Raw genomic sequence first — 13,896 nt, 5'->3', positions numbered from 1 at the left:
TAAATATTTAGAATTGAAATGTCTTCTTGTTGTAGTTTTCCCTTGACCAATAAAAAGTGACCATCTTTGTCTTTTTTGACTTTAGTTGCTTTAAATCCACATGTATCTGAAAATAAGATTGCAACTCCTCTTTTCTTCTGAATTCCATTTGCCTGAAAAATTGTCTCGCAACCCTTGACTCGGAGCTTTAATTTATCTTTTGAAGCCAGGTGTGTTTCTTGCTGACAGCAAATGGATGGCTTGTGTTTTTTAATCCAGTCAGCCAGTCTATGTCTCTTCAGTGGGGAATTCAAGCCATTAACATTTATTGAGATAATTGATAAGTGTGGTAATATTCTATTCGTCTTATTTGGTGAGAGTCCCTTGCTTAGTTTTATCTTTTGCTTCAGTGTGGAGGTTAGGTTCTGTCCTTTGATTTGTGAGTTCTTACTTTGCTGCTGATCCATTGTGGTGGTCAGTGTGCAGAACAGGTTGAAGTATTTCCTGTAGAGCTGGTCTTGTTGTGGCGAATTTCCTCAATGTTTGTATATCCATAAATGATTTGATTACTCCATCAATTTTTAAGCTTAGCTTAGCAGGGTACAGAATTCTGGGCTGGAAATTGTTCTGTTTAAGTTGATTAAAGGTAGATGACCATTGTCTTCTTGCTTGGAATGTTTCATTAGAGAAGTCTGTGGTCACTCTGATGGAAATGCTCCTGTAGGTCAACTGGCGCTTACTCCTGGCAGCTTGCAGAATCTTTTCTTTTGTCTTGACTTTGGACAGATTCATCACAATGTGTCTTGAAGAAGCTCAGTTAGAGTTGAGGCGACCTGGGGTCCGATAGCCCTCTGAAAGCAGTGTGTCAGAATCTTTGGTGATATTTGGGAACTTTTCTTTTATAATATTCTCTAGTATGGCTTCCATTCCTCTGGGGCATTCTTCTTCCCCTTCTGGAATTCCTATATCTCGTATGTTGGAATGCTTCATAAAGTCCCATAATTCTGACAGTGAACGTTCTGCTTTCTCTCTCTTCTTTTCTTCCTCTTTTACTGTCTGAGTTATTTCAAGAACTTTGTCTTCTACCTCTGAAATTCTTTCTTCTGCATGGTCTAACCTGTTGCTGATACTTTCCATTGCATCTTGAAGTTCCCTAATTGACTGTTTCAGTTGCTTCAACTCTGCTATATCCTTTTTATATTCTTCGTATCGTTCATCTCTTATTTGATTCTGTTTTTGGATTTCCTTTTGGTTATTTTCCACTTTATTAGCAATTTCCTTCATTGTTTCCATCATTTCTTTCATTGTTTTCAACATGTGTATTCTAAATTCCCTTTCTGTCATTCCTAACATTTCTTTACAGGTGGAATCATCTGCAGTAGCTACCTCATGGTCCCTTGGTGGGGTTGTTCTAGACTGGTTCTTCATGTTGCCTGGAGTTTTCTGCTGATTCTTCCTCATGAGTGATTTCTTTTATCTGTTTCCTTGCCCTAATTTTCCTTTCACTTCCTCTTGCTCTTTAAGTTCTTGTGCCTGTGGACTAAGGGTTACAGGACCATAAGGGTGAAAAGGTTGAAGAGCAAAAAAGGGATGAAAGAAAGGAGGACCGAGTGATAAGAAAAAAAAGAAAGATAGAGAAAGGAGAGGGGGTGGGTGTAAGGAATATTGACAAAAAGAAGAGAGCCACAGAAAGAGGGAGATAGGACAATATAGGTGTACAGTAGGGTACTTTGACACAACTTTAAAAAACCCCACCTTCTGGGGGTGCCCAGTGGGGTGGTTCCCTTGAGGTCAGCAGCTCTTTGCTAACCTGACCAGACACAGTACCCCACCTCCACCAAGTAGAGAGGAAAGACAAAAATGCTATAAATCAAACCAAAACAAGCAAACAGAAAACTTTGCGGGGATAAAATTGGGTGAAAAACCAAATGATAGCGGTAGAAACACTAGGAAAAATGAAGTTCTAGTTATTTAAAAAGGCAGCAATGGGAAATTATAATTAACCTAGAAAAATTGAGAATGAAAAAGTATCTGTATGGAAAAGATTGAAATTAAAAAACAAAAGAACATCCACAACGTCAAAATAAACAAACAAAAAAAAAACAACCAAACAAAAAAAAAAGAAAAAAATACACAACCAAAAACATAGCAGTTTGTATATGTTATTGAATATTGTCTGGGCAACACGTGGTCTTCTGGGGTATGAGATGTTAATCACAGTTCTGATACGACTGGAGGCTGCTGATTTCTCAAACTCCAGCAGGTAGACACCCTAAATCTCTCTTCAGCCCACTTAAAAGGCACTTTGAACTTGTAAACTTGCTGAGCAGAAGCTTTCCCAGCTTTCTCGCTGGAATCACTGCTGAAGTGGCTATCCACTTACCCAGTGTGCCAAAACCCATCTCACTCTGCCCCTGAGGGTTAGGGCTGCAAGGCGGCTCAGACCCCACCCTTAGGCTACTGGGTCGCTGAGTTACCAGCTCCCACCCGTTTCTAGCTCTGCGACCCTGAGGGTGGAGCTTGCCGGGGCAGATCACTGACAATGGTTCCGTGTGACCCACCGCCAAACACTATTAGCTCCATCTGGCTCAGCGGCTCAGACTGGGGCCCTAGACAACGGCCAAAGTTCTCCGCTCTCCCGCTCAGGCCCTCCCCAAGGCAGTTCAACTCAGTGCTAAGTCCAAGAACACCAAAACAGTTCACAGGTAAGGCCTTTCTGGTTTGCAGTCTCGCTGCTACTGAACTTACAGTTGTGGGCGGGTTTAGACGGATTGAACACACGCGACCACTTGCCGGTTTTCCACTGTTTTAGTCCTCCTCCTGGGGTCCAGAAGTCTCTCACTGACTCCCTGTATCCTCATAGGAGTGATGATAGGCAGATCCCACCAGCCAGAGATGCCTGGAGTCCTATCTCCCCAGACTCACGGTGCCCAGATGCAAGGAAGCTGTTACTCGGCCGCCATCTTGCTCCACCTCCCCACAACAGGAAGACTTTTCAATTCTAAATATTTATGGACCCAATTTAAATGCTCCCAGATTCTTGAAACAGACCTTACTCAGTCTGAGCAATATGATATCTGATAATGCCATAATAACAGGGTACTTTAACACACCTCTTACAGAGCTGGACAGATCCTCTAAACAGAAATTAAACAAAGATATAAGAGATTTAAAAGAGACCCTAGAACAACTGTGCTTGATAGATGCATATAGAACAGTCCACGCCAAAGATAAAGAATATACATTCTTCTCATCATCCCATGAAACATTCTCCAAAATTGATCATATCCTGGGACACAAAACAAATATCAATAGAAAAAAAAGAATTGAAAATTTACCTTGTATCTTCTCAGACCATAAGGCACTAAAGGTGGAACTCAACTCTAAAAAAATGGTCGACCCCACCCAAAGGCATGGAAATTAAACAATCTTCTGTTGAATAACAGATGGGTGCAGGAAGAAATAAAACAGGAAATCATTAACTTCCTTGAGCATAACAACAATGAAGACACAAGCTACCAAAACCTGTGGGATACTGCAAAAGCAGTTTTGAGAGGAAAATTCATCGCTTTAGATGCCTACATTTGAAAAACAGAAAGAGAGCACATGAACAATCTCACAAGAGATCTTATGGAATTGGAAAAAGAAGAACAATCTAAGCCTAAACTCAGTAGAAGAAAAGAAATATCCAAAATCAAATCAGAGATCAATGAAATTGAAAACAAAACAATCATTCAGAAAATTAATGAAACAAGGAGTTGGTTTTTTGAAAAAATAAATAAAATAGATAAACCATTGGCCAGACTAACGAGGAATAGAAAAGTAAAATCTCTAGTAACCTCAATCAGAAATGATAAAGGGGAAATAACAACTGATGCCACAGAGATACAAGAGATCATCTCTGAATACTTCCAGAAACTCTATGCCCAGAAATTTGACAATGTGAAGGAAATAGATCAATATTTGGAATCACACCCTCTCCCTAGACTCAGCCAGGAAGAAATAGACCTCCTGAACAGACCAATTTCAAGCACTGAGATCAAAGAAACAATAAAAAATCTTCCAACCAAAAAATGCCCTGGTCCAGATGGGTTCACACTAGAATTCTATCAAATCTTCAAGGAAGAGCTTATTCCTGTACTGCAGAAATTATTCCAAAAAACTGAGGAAGAAGGAATCTTCCCTAACACATTCTATGAAGCAAACATCACCCTGATACCAAAACCAGGAAAAGACCCAAACAAAAAGGAGAATTTCAGACCAATCTCACTCATGAATATAGATGGAAAAATTCTCAAAAAATCCTAGCCAATAGATTACAGCTTATCATCAAAAAAGTCATTCATCATGATCAAGTAGGCTTCATCCCAGGGATGCAAGGCTGGTTTAACATACGCAAGTCCATAAACGTTATCCACCATATTAACAGAGGCAAAAATAAAGATCACATGATCCTCTCAATAGATGCAGAAAAAGCATTTGATAAAATCCAGCATCCTTTTCTAATTAGAACACTGAAGAGTATAGGCATAGGTGGCACATTTCTAAAACTGATTGAAGCTATCTATGACAAACCCACAGCCAATATTTTACTGAATGGAGTAAAACTCAAAGCTTTCCCTCTTAGAACTGGAACCAGACAAGGTTGTCCTCTGTCACCTTTACTATTCAACATAGTGCTGGAAGTTCTGTCCAGTACAATTAGGCAAGACAAGGAAATAAAGGGAATCCAAATGGGAGCAGAGGAGGTTAAACTCTCCCTCTTTGCTGACGACATGATCTTATACTTAGAGAACCCCAAAGACTCAACCACAAGACTCCTAGAAGTCATCAAAAAATACAGTAATGTTTCAGGATATAAAATCAATGTCCACAGGTCAGTAGCCTTTGTATACACCAATAACAGTCAAGATGAGGAGCTAATTAAGGACACAACTCCCTTCACCATAGTTTCAAAGAAAATGAAATACCTAGGAATATACCTAACGAAGGAGGTGAAGGACCTCTATAAAGAAAACCATGAAATCCTCAGAAAGGAAAGAGCAGAGGATATTAACAAATGGAAGAACATAGCATGCTCATGGACGGGAAGAATCAACATTGTTAAAATGTCTATACTTCCCAAAGCAATCTACCTATTCAATGCCATTCCTATCAAAATACCAACATCGTATTTTCAAGATTTGGAAAAAATGATTCTGTGTTTTGTATGGAACCGGAAAAAAACCCGTATAGCTAAGGCAGTTCTTAGTAATAAAAATAAAGCTGGGGGCATCAGCATACCAGATTTTAGTCTGTACTACAAAGCCATAGTGGTCAAGACAGCATGGTACTGGCACAAAAACAGAGACATAGACACTTGGAATCGAATTGAAAACCAAGAAATGAAACTAACATCTTACAACCACCTAATCTTCAATAAACCAAACAAGAACATACCTTGGGGGAAAGACTCCCTATTCCATAAATGGTGTTGGGAGAACTGGATGTCTACATGTAAAAGACTGAAACTGGACCCACACCTTTCCCCACTCACAAAAATTGATTCAAGATGGATAAAGGACTTAAATTTAAGGCATGAAACAATAAAAATCCTCAAAGAAAGCATAGGAGAAACACTGGAAGATATTGGCCTGGGGAAAGACTTCATGAAGAAGACTGACATGGCAATTGCAACAACAACAAAAATAATCAAATGGGACTTCATTAAACTGAAAAGCTTCTGTACAGCTAAGGAGACAACAACCAAAGTAAAGAGACAACCTACACAATGGGAAAGGATATTTGCATATTTTCAATCAGACAAAAGCTTGATAACTAGGATCTATAGAGAACTCAAATTAATCTACATGAAAAAAGCGAACAATCCCATATATCAATGGGCAAGAGACATGAATAGAACTTTCTCTAAAGACGACAGATGAATGGCTAACAAACACATGAAAAAATGTTCATCATCTCTATATATTAGAGAAATGCAAATCAAAACAACCCTGAGATATCATCTAACCCAAGTGAGAATGGCTCACATCACAGAATCTCAAAACTGCAGGTGCTGGTGTGGATGTGGAGAGAAGGGAGTACTTTTACACTGCTGGTGGGACTGCAAACTAGTACAACCTTTCTGGAAGGAAGTATGGAGAAACCTCAAAGCACTCAAGCTAGACCTCCCATTTGATCCTGCAATCCCATTACTGGGCATCTACCCAGAAGGAAAAAAAATCCTTTTATCGTAATGACACTTGTACTAGACTGTTTATTGCAGCTCAATTTACAATCGCCAAAATGTGGAAACAGCCTAAATGCCCACCAACCCAGGAATGGATTAACAAGCTGTGGTATATGTATACCATGGAATACTATTCAGCCTTTAAAAAAAATGGAGAGTTTACATCCTTCGTATTAACCTGGATGGAAGTGGAAGACATTATTCTTAGTAAAGCATCACAAGAATGGAGAAGCATGAATCCTATGTACTCAATTTTGATATGAGGACAATTAATGACAATTAAGGTTATGGGGGGAAGCAGAAAGAGGGACGGAGGGAGGTGGGTGGGGCCTTGGTGTGTGTCACACTTTATGGGGGCAAGACATGATTGCAAGAGGGACTTTACCTAACAATTGCAAGCAATGTAACTGGCTTATTGTACCCTCAATGAATCCCCAACAATAAAAAAAAGAAAAAAAGAAAAAAAAATCATTGAATATAATTGATCATATTAAGACACTGAAGAAAAACCATAAGAGCTTATCAACTGATATGGAAAGGGTATTTGAAAAAATCCCATTTCTAATAAAAATGCTCATCAAACTCAGAATAGAAGGGACCTTCCTTGACCTCTTGGTATGATAAAGAGCATCTATCAAAAACCTATAGCGAACATGTTTTTTTTTTAAGAGACAGAATCTCACTCCGTCACCCAGGCTGGAGTGGAATGGTGCAATCATAACTCGTTATAACCTTGAGCTCCTGGGCTCAAGCCTCAGGCTCCTGCCTCATCTTCCCAAGTAGCTAGGACTAGAGAAGCCCGCTAGCATATCTGGCTAATGTGTTTTTCATGTTTTAAAAAGATAGGTTGACCAGACTGGTCTTAAACTCCTAGCCTGCCTGAGGGATTCTCCCATCTTAACCTCTTGAATAGCATATGCCTGGCTCTAATATTGTATGTAATAAAAGAGACTAAATCCTGTCCCCATAAGATCAAGAACAAGGCAAGGGATATCCACTTTCACCAATCCTATCAAAATCACACTGGAAGTCTTACATAGTGAAATCAGGCAAAAAAAAAAAAAAAAGGAAATAAAAAGCATACAAAAGATTGGAAAAGAAATAAAATTGTCCCTATTCTCACACTACATGACTGGGAGAAGTTTTCATTTAGCAATAATCGCGCCTCGGATAAACCTCATTGGCTACGATACTGCCACTGTGCAAAACTCACACTACATGACTGTCTATGTAGAAAATCCCAAGGAATCTACAAAGAAACTCTAAGCCTAGATACAAAGTCAACATATAAAAGTCAGTGAGATCCCATCTCTACTAAAAATAAAAAAAAATCTAGCTGGGCAATATGGTAGGCACCTGTAGTCCCAGCTACTCTGGAGGCTGAGGCAAGAGGATCCCTTGAGCCCAAGAGTTTGTGAGGTATGACGCCATGGCACTCTACCCAGAGTGACAGAATGAGGCTCTGTCTCCAGAAAGAAAATATATATAAAAGTTAATCATATTTCTAGACACAAGCAATCTACAACTGGATATTGAATTAAAAAACACCATTTACAAAAAATTAAATACTCAGGTACATCTAAAAACACATAGTCATAGAATAAAAAACTAGTCCAGGTGCTGTGGCTCACATCTGTACTCCCAGCACTCTGAGAGACCAAGACTTTTGATTTCCTGTACTCTATGGAGGCATGTGGGGGCAATTAGACACTTACAGGTAAATAAAGTTAGCTGGGAAACTAAGACCCTAGAAAATAGGGCAGGACAGAAATGTGAGTCATGCCTAGTTTATGGCTAGTGAGACTTTCCTTTCATTGATCTGTTTTTGTAACTTTTTTGGATCTTGTGAAAACTATTTTCCAGCTCAAAAGTTGAGAAGGCAGTTACTAAAGGGAAGAAACCTGAGCCCTCAAGAAGCCCAAGGAGTGGGAAGCCCCACTGCAGCTGAAATCCTGTTCTCATCAGAGTAATAGGCAGATATTCCCCGTCTGCCATGTCTTCCAGAAAGGTGATGTATAAGAGGAAATATACATGGTAGCAGCTGTGGTTCAGTGGGTAGGGTGTCAGCCCCATATATTGAGGGTGGTGAGTTCGAACCCGGCCCTGGCTAAACTGCAACAAAAAAATAGCCGGGTGTTGTAGCGGGTGCCTGTAGTCCCAGCTACTTAGGAGGCTAAGGCAAGAGAATTGCCTAAGCCCAGGAGTTGGAGGTTGCTGTGAGCTGTGATGCCATAGCACTCTACCGAGGGCGATAAAGTGAGACTTTGTCTCTAAAAAAAAAAAAAAGAGAGAGAGAGAGGAAATATACAAGGCTAAATTCAAGACTGAAAAGGAAAAGAAGGTGAAGGTACTTGCCACTGTCACTAAACCAGTTGGTGGGAACAAGAATGGTGGTACTCGAGTGGTTAAACTTTGCAAAATGCCTAGATACTATCCCATTAAAGATGTGCCTCAAAAGCTGTTGAGTCATGGCAAAAAACACTTTAGCCAGCATGTGAGAAAACTACGCATCACACCCAGGATCATTCTAGTCATCCTAACTAGGCGCCACAAAAGCAAGACGGTGGTTTTCCTAAAGCAGCTAGGCGGGGGCTTACTACTTTGACTGGACCTCTGGTCCTCAATGATGTTTCTCTACAAAGGACACACCAGAATTTGTCATCACCACTTCCACAAAAACTGACATCAATAATGTTAAATCCCAAAGGATCTTAATGATGCTATGTCAAGAATTTGCTGTGGTTGGGCGTGGTGGCTCACGCCTGTAATCCTAGCACTCTGGGCCCTTGAGGCTGGTGGATCACTTGATCGCATGAGTTTAAGAATAGCCTAGGCAAGAGCAAGACCCTGCCCCTACTAAAAATAGAAAAATTAGCCAGGCGTTGTGGCAGGTGCCTGTACTCCCAGCTACTCATGAGGCTGACACAGGAGGATTGTTTGAACCCAGGAGATGGGGGTTGCTGTGAGCTAGGCTGACTCCATGGCACTCTAGCCTGGGCAACAGAGTGAGACTCTATCTTGAAAAAAAAAAAAAAAACGAAAAAGAAATGTGGTAATGGGTGGCACCTGTGGCTCAGTGGGTAGGACGCTGGCCCCATATACTGAGGGTGGCAGGTTCAAACCCGGCCCTGGCCAGACTGCAACAAAAAATAGCTGGGCGTTGTGGCGGGCACCTGTAGTCCCAGCTACTTGGGAGGCTGAGGCAAGAGAATCACTTAAGCCCAAGAGTTTGAGGTTGCTGGGAGCTGTGATGCCACAGCACTCTACTGAGGGTGACAAAGTGAGACTCTGTCTCTTAAAAAAAAATGTGGCAATAGGCCTGTGCTCATGGAATTCACTGATATTACCATGTTCCCCACTATCCTAAGACAGCTGGCTTGACAAAATGGCTGAATGGCCTTTTGAAGACAGTGCCAACCAGGTGGCAATATCTTGCAGGGGTGAGGTAGTGTCCTCTGGGAGGCTATATATTCTCTGAATCGGCAGCTAATATATGGTGCTATTTTTCCCTAACCAGAATTTACAGTTCCAGGAATCATAAGGTAGAAATAAGAGTAACACCACTCACTATTACCCCTAGTAACCCACTAGCAAAATTTGAGTTCCTGCCCATGAGCTTATGTTCAGCTAGTGTAGAGAGAGGTCTTGGTTCCAAAGGAAGGAATGCCACCACCAAGAGACATAACAGTGATTCTATTGAACTGGAAACTAAGACTGCTGCCCAGCCACTGTAGTCTCCTTATGCCTCTCAGTCAACAGGAAAGGAAGAGAGTTACTATGTTGGCTGGAGTGTCTGATGCTAGTACCATGGGGAAATTGGGTTGCTCCTACATAGTAGAGCAAGGAAGAGTATGTCTGGAATACAGAAAATCCCTTAAAGTGATTAAAGTCAATGCAGAACTCCAATAACCCACGCAGGACCAATAGCCCAGACTCTGCAGGAATAAAGTTTTGGGTCACCTTACAAGGTAAAGAGCCACAACCAGTTGAGATACTTACTGAGGGTAAAGGCAATATGTAATGGGTAGAAGGTAGTTTATAAATACCAGCCAGGACACATGTGACCTATTGGAGAAATTATGACTGTAATTTTTATGAGTATTTCTCCCTTATTTTGTTATGTATATAAGCCCTGACAATCATGTTTTCAAACTCATCCTAGAAAAAGTGCTACGTACCTCATTGCTAAATACCACTATGGTTACCTTCGAAGTACTCCCCTTGGGAAGCTATGCACCAATGTCCCTGCCTACTTCACCCTTCAAATCAATTTTGGAACTCTTTTTCTAGAAGGACCATCAAAATTGTCATATGGCATACAAAAACATGCAACAATAAAAAACACCATGCAGCAAGACACTGCCACATATCAACATGAACACTGCTGTGAGACACTGATATACCAAGATTAAGAACCTTTACTGAGGCTTTATGGCTGTAGCTCAGCGGCTAGGGTGCCAGCCATATACACCGGAGCTGGTGGGTTCGAACCTGGCCCGGGCCTGCCAAACAACAATGACAACTGCCACTGAAAAAACAGCTGGGTGTTGTGGTGGGTGCCTATAGTCACAGCTCCTTGGGAGACTGAGGCAAGAGAATAGCTTAAACCCAAGAGTTACAGGTTGTTGTGAGTTAGGACACCACAGCACTCTATCAAGGTCAACATGGTGAACTCTGAAAAAAGAAAACCAAAAAAAAACCCTTTACTGACTCTTTTACATCCTTGCTTTGAAGATGGATCTCCATCCTGATCCAGACTAAGAAAAAAAGGAACAACGGTCATGCCAAAAAAGAGCTGTGGCCATGTGCAACTTATTTGCTGCACGAAGTGTGCCTGATGCATGCCCAAAGACAAAGGTATAAAGAAGTTTATCATTTGGAACATATGATGAACATATGATGGGGCCGCAGCTATGAGGGACATTTCTGAAGCGAGTGTCTTCGACGCCTATGTGCTTCCCAAGCTGTATGTGAAGCTACATTACTGTGTGAGTTGTGCTAGTCACAGCAAGATAGTCAGGAACCGTTCTTGGGAAGCCTGCAAGAACTGAGCACCTCCACCCAGATTTAGACCTGTGGGTGCTGCTCCATGACCTCCACCAAAGCCTAAGTAAGGAGTTGAGTTCTTGAGGACTGAAGAATAACTATCCTTTGGGAAAAAATAAAATGGAAATTGTAGGATATGTTTATTTCTAAATATTATACTTAAAAAAAAAAAAAGAACCTTTATTGAGTTGCCTGTACAGTGCTGCCAACATAAGTTCATGGTGGCAAGTTTGCAAACCTAAGTGTCAGACCACATAAATGCACACACACACACACACACACACATATCACAAACGTTTTTGTTTTGTTCCCTCTCTTATCCCCTTATCGCCGAACATAAAACCTATTAATAACGGTTACCTTTGTGTCACAATACTTATTTAAGTTACAGGATATCAAGGAGAAGTGTGAACACTATCCAATGATTTTATAGCCCCTTCTGAGGAAAGAACCTGTTTTTAATTGTACACAGGATAACCGTACCATGTTAGGCAGAAGGATGATCTTGTTATTTTCATTATTTAGAGGTTAAGTATGATTTAAGGAGATGTGTATGGGTGCCAAGTTGATAAGGGGTGGACTGTAATGGTCAATTTCATGTGTCAAGTGGGCTAGTTACAGTCTCCATGTATTCAGTCAAACACTAATCTAGTTATTACTGGAAAGGTGTTCTGTAGATACGCATCTAAAATAGTTGAATTTAGTAAAGCAATTTATCCTTGATAATATTGTTGATGCCCAGCCAGGTTCATCTGCCCAAGAGGAAACCAATATCCAGAGACAACAGGGCTTACAGCACAGAAAGAATTTATTTTGTACTGTGCTAAATGGGGAAGCAGGAAGAATTTCTCAAATCTGCTTCCCCAAGAATTGGGGATACAGGGCTTTTAAAGACAGTTTGGTGTGCAGAGGGTTAGGCAATCAGGATTTGCTAATTGGCTGGTTTCAGGGTGGAACTATCAGTCCTTTGGTATGGGCCTGTCTTGGTGGGTCAGCCAATCCATGGGAATGCAGTTCCTTGGGTGAGGGGTGCAAGACAAGTTGAATCAGTTCCTTGGTCTGGGTAAATCAGTTAATCCACTGGAAAACAGGACCCAGAAGTTATTGCAAATGCTTCCCCTAGGTTCTGAACAAGTGATTATAATATCTATGGAGAGGGCGGTGCCTGTGGCTCAGTGAGTAGGGTGCCGGCCCCATATACCAAGGGTGGCGGGTTCAAACCTAGCCCCGGCCAAACTGCAACAAAAAATAGCCAGGCATTGTGGCCGGGCACCTGTGGTCCCAGCTACTCAGGAGGCTGAGGCAAAAGAATCACCTAAGCCCAAGAGCTGGAGGTTGCTGTGAGCTGTGATGCCATGGCACTCTACCGAGGGCAACAAAGTAAGACTCCATCTCTAAATAATAATAATAATATCTATGGAGAAAAGTTAAGACTCTTTACAACTACCAGCTGTACCATCTAGAGTAGCCATTATACAGAAGCAAACAGTGGGACAGTGACTGACTTTATCAAGCAAACAAGGGAACAGTGGCTGATTATTATTATTATTTTAGCTGAGCATGTTCTTTCATAGAGTTTTGGGGCCCTTATTTCTCACCTAGAACCCCTTCTTGAATTTGTAAGGGCAGTTTCAATTCTCCCATGTTTTTTTACCCAACCTCAATCCTGAGGTGTGGGAAAATGAGAAGGGAAGGGGCCAACCACCACACTGGCTTGTTCAGGCTAGCAAGGGGCATAGTTTGGGCCATGATAAAAGAAAATGAAACCATTTGGCAGTCTACCGCAAATATTCATGAGCACTGGGCTTCAGGTCTAAGGTTTGTATGATGAGAACATTAGTACCCTTATTAACAGCCTTAGTACAGTATTTAAGTGAACTTAAAATAGATACTACCTAGCTTTAACAGCCCCTATAGAATGAATCTGAAGTTCTGGGCAATCTAAGTGAGCAGTCCCCACTTTGAAATTAAAAGGTTTAAGATGTTATCTTAGGACTAAGAAATGGGAAGGAAAATCTAACTACTATATATCATTCTATATCTTTTGACAAGGCTCTTAGTCCTATGAACAGATCAGTCTAGTTCTCAACCTTCCTAATACCATGAGCCTTTAATACAGTTCCTGTGGGTTAAGACCCACAGGTTGAGAACCGCTGGCTTAGTTAAACAGATGTGTCTCATTTCATGAGCCGGCATTGCAGACAAAGCTAGAATATAGTGTGAATGGACCATAGTTTCATATTTTTGAATCATATTTTTCTCTCACTAGTTTCCCATTTTATTAAAGACAAATCAGAGTATGATTAATATACTTGCCAAAATAAACTTTATTCTCAGGTCAGGTGTACTTGGCCCAATTATTTGCATAAAGTGCAATAATAATAATTTTCAGCTATCTAGGCTTTTTTTCCTTTTAAAATTGGCTTTGCCAGAATTTTCATAAGGAATCTCAGGTTAGATTTGAAAGCCTCTAGACCTAAGCCAACGATTCATCTGTTATTAGATACCTGTATGTATTGGGTAAATTGCTCTTTTCTTGAGGTCCCAAAGTGACTTGGAGGTTCCTGGACCTTTATTCATCACAGATCAGGAAATGTTACTGATGAGATATCTGGCCAGTTTTTTCAATAGGCTTTTTACCT

The 13,896-nt window shown here is 40.8% G+C and overlaps 1 protein-coding gene, 1 non-coding gene and 1 pseudogene across 2 annotated transcripts in view; 1 reads left to right on the top strand and 2 right to left on the bottom strand.

Moving 5' to 3' along the window:
- The window catches only part of ZNF157 (zinc finger protein 157), a 43,326-nt gene that overhangs the window by 13,516 nt on the left and 15,914 nt on the right, over nucleotides 1–13,896 (bottom strand). The gene's annotated exons all lie outside the window — the stretch shown is intronic.
- LOC128578596 (U4 spliceosomal RNA) lies at nucleotides 7,277–7,418 on the bottom strand. The gene has a single exon (XR_008377745.1). It is a non-coding gene; the product is annotated as a U4 spliceosomal RNA (small nuclear RNA).
- LOC128577908 (40S ribosomal protein S26-like) lies at nucleotides 7,900–11,322 on the top strand (annotated as a pseudogene).

This window comes from Nycticebus coucang, chromosome X, assembly GCF_027406575.1.
Source record: "Nycticebus coucang isolate mNycCou1 chromosome X, mNycCou1.pri, whole genome shotgun sequence".
Classification (NCBI taxonomy): domain Eukaryota; kingdom Metazoa; phylum Chordata; class Mammalia; order Primates; family Lorisidae; genus Nycticebus; species Nycticebus coucang.
This window is presented reverse-complemented; position numbering and strand designations above follow the sequence as displayed.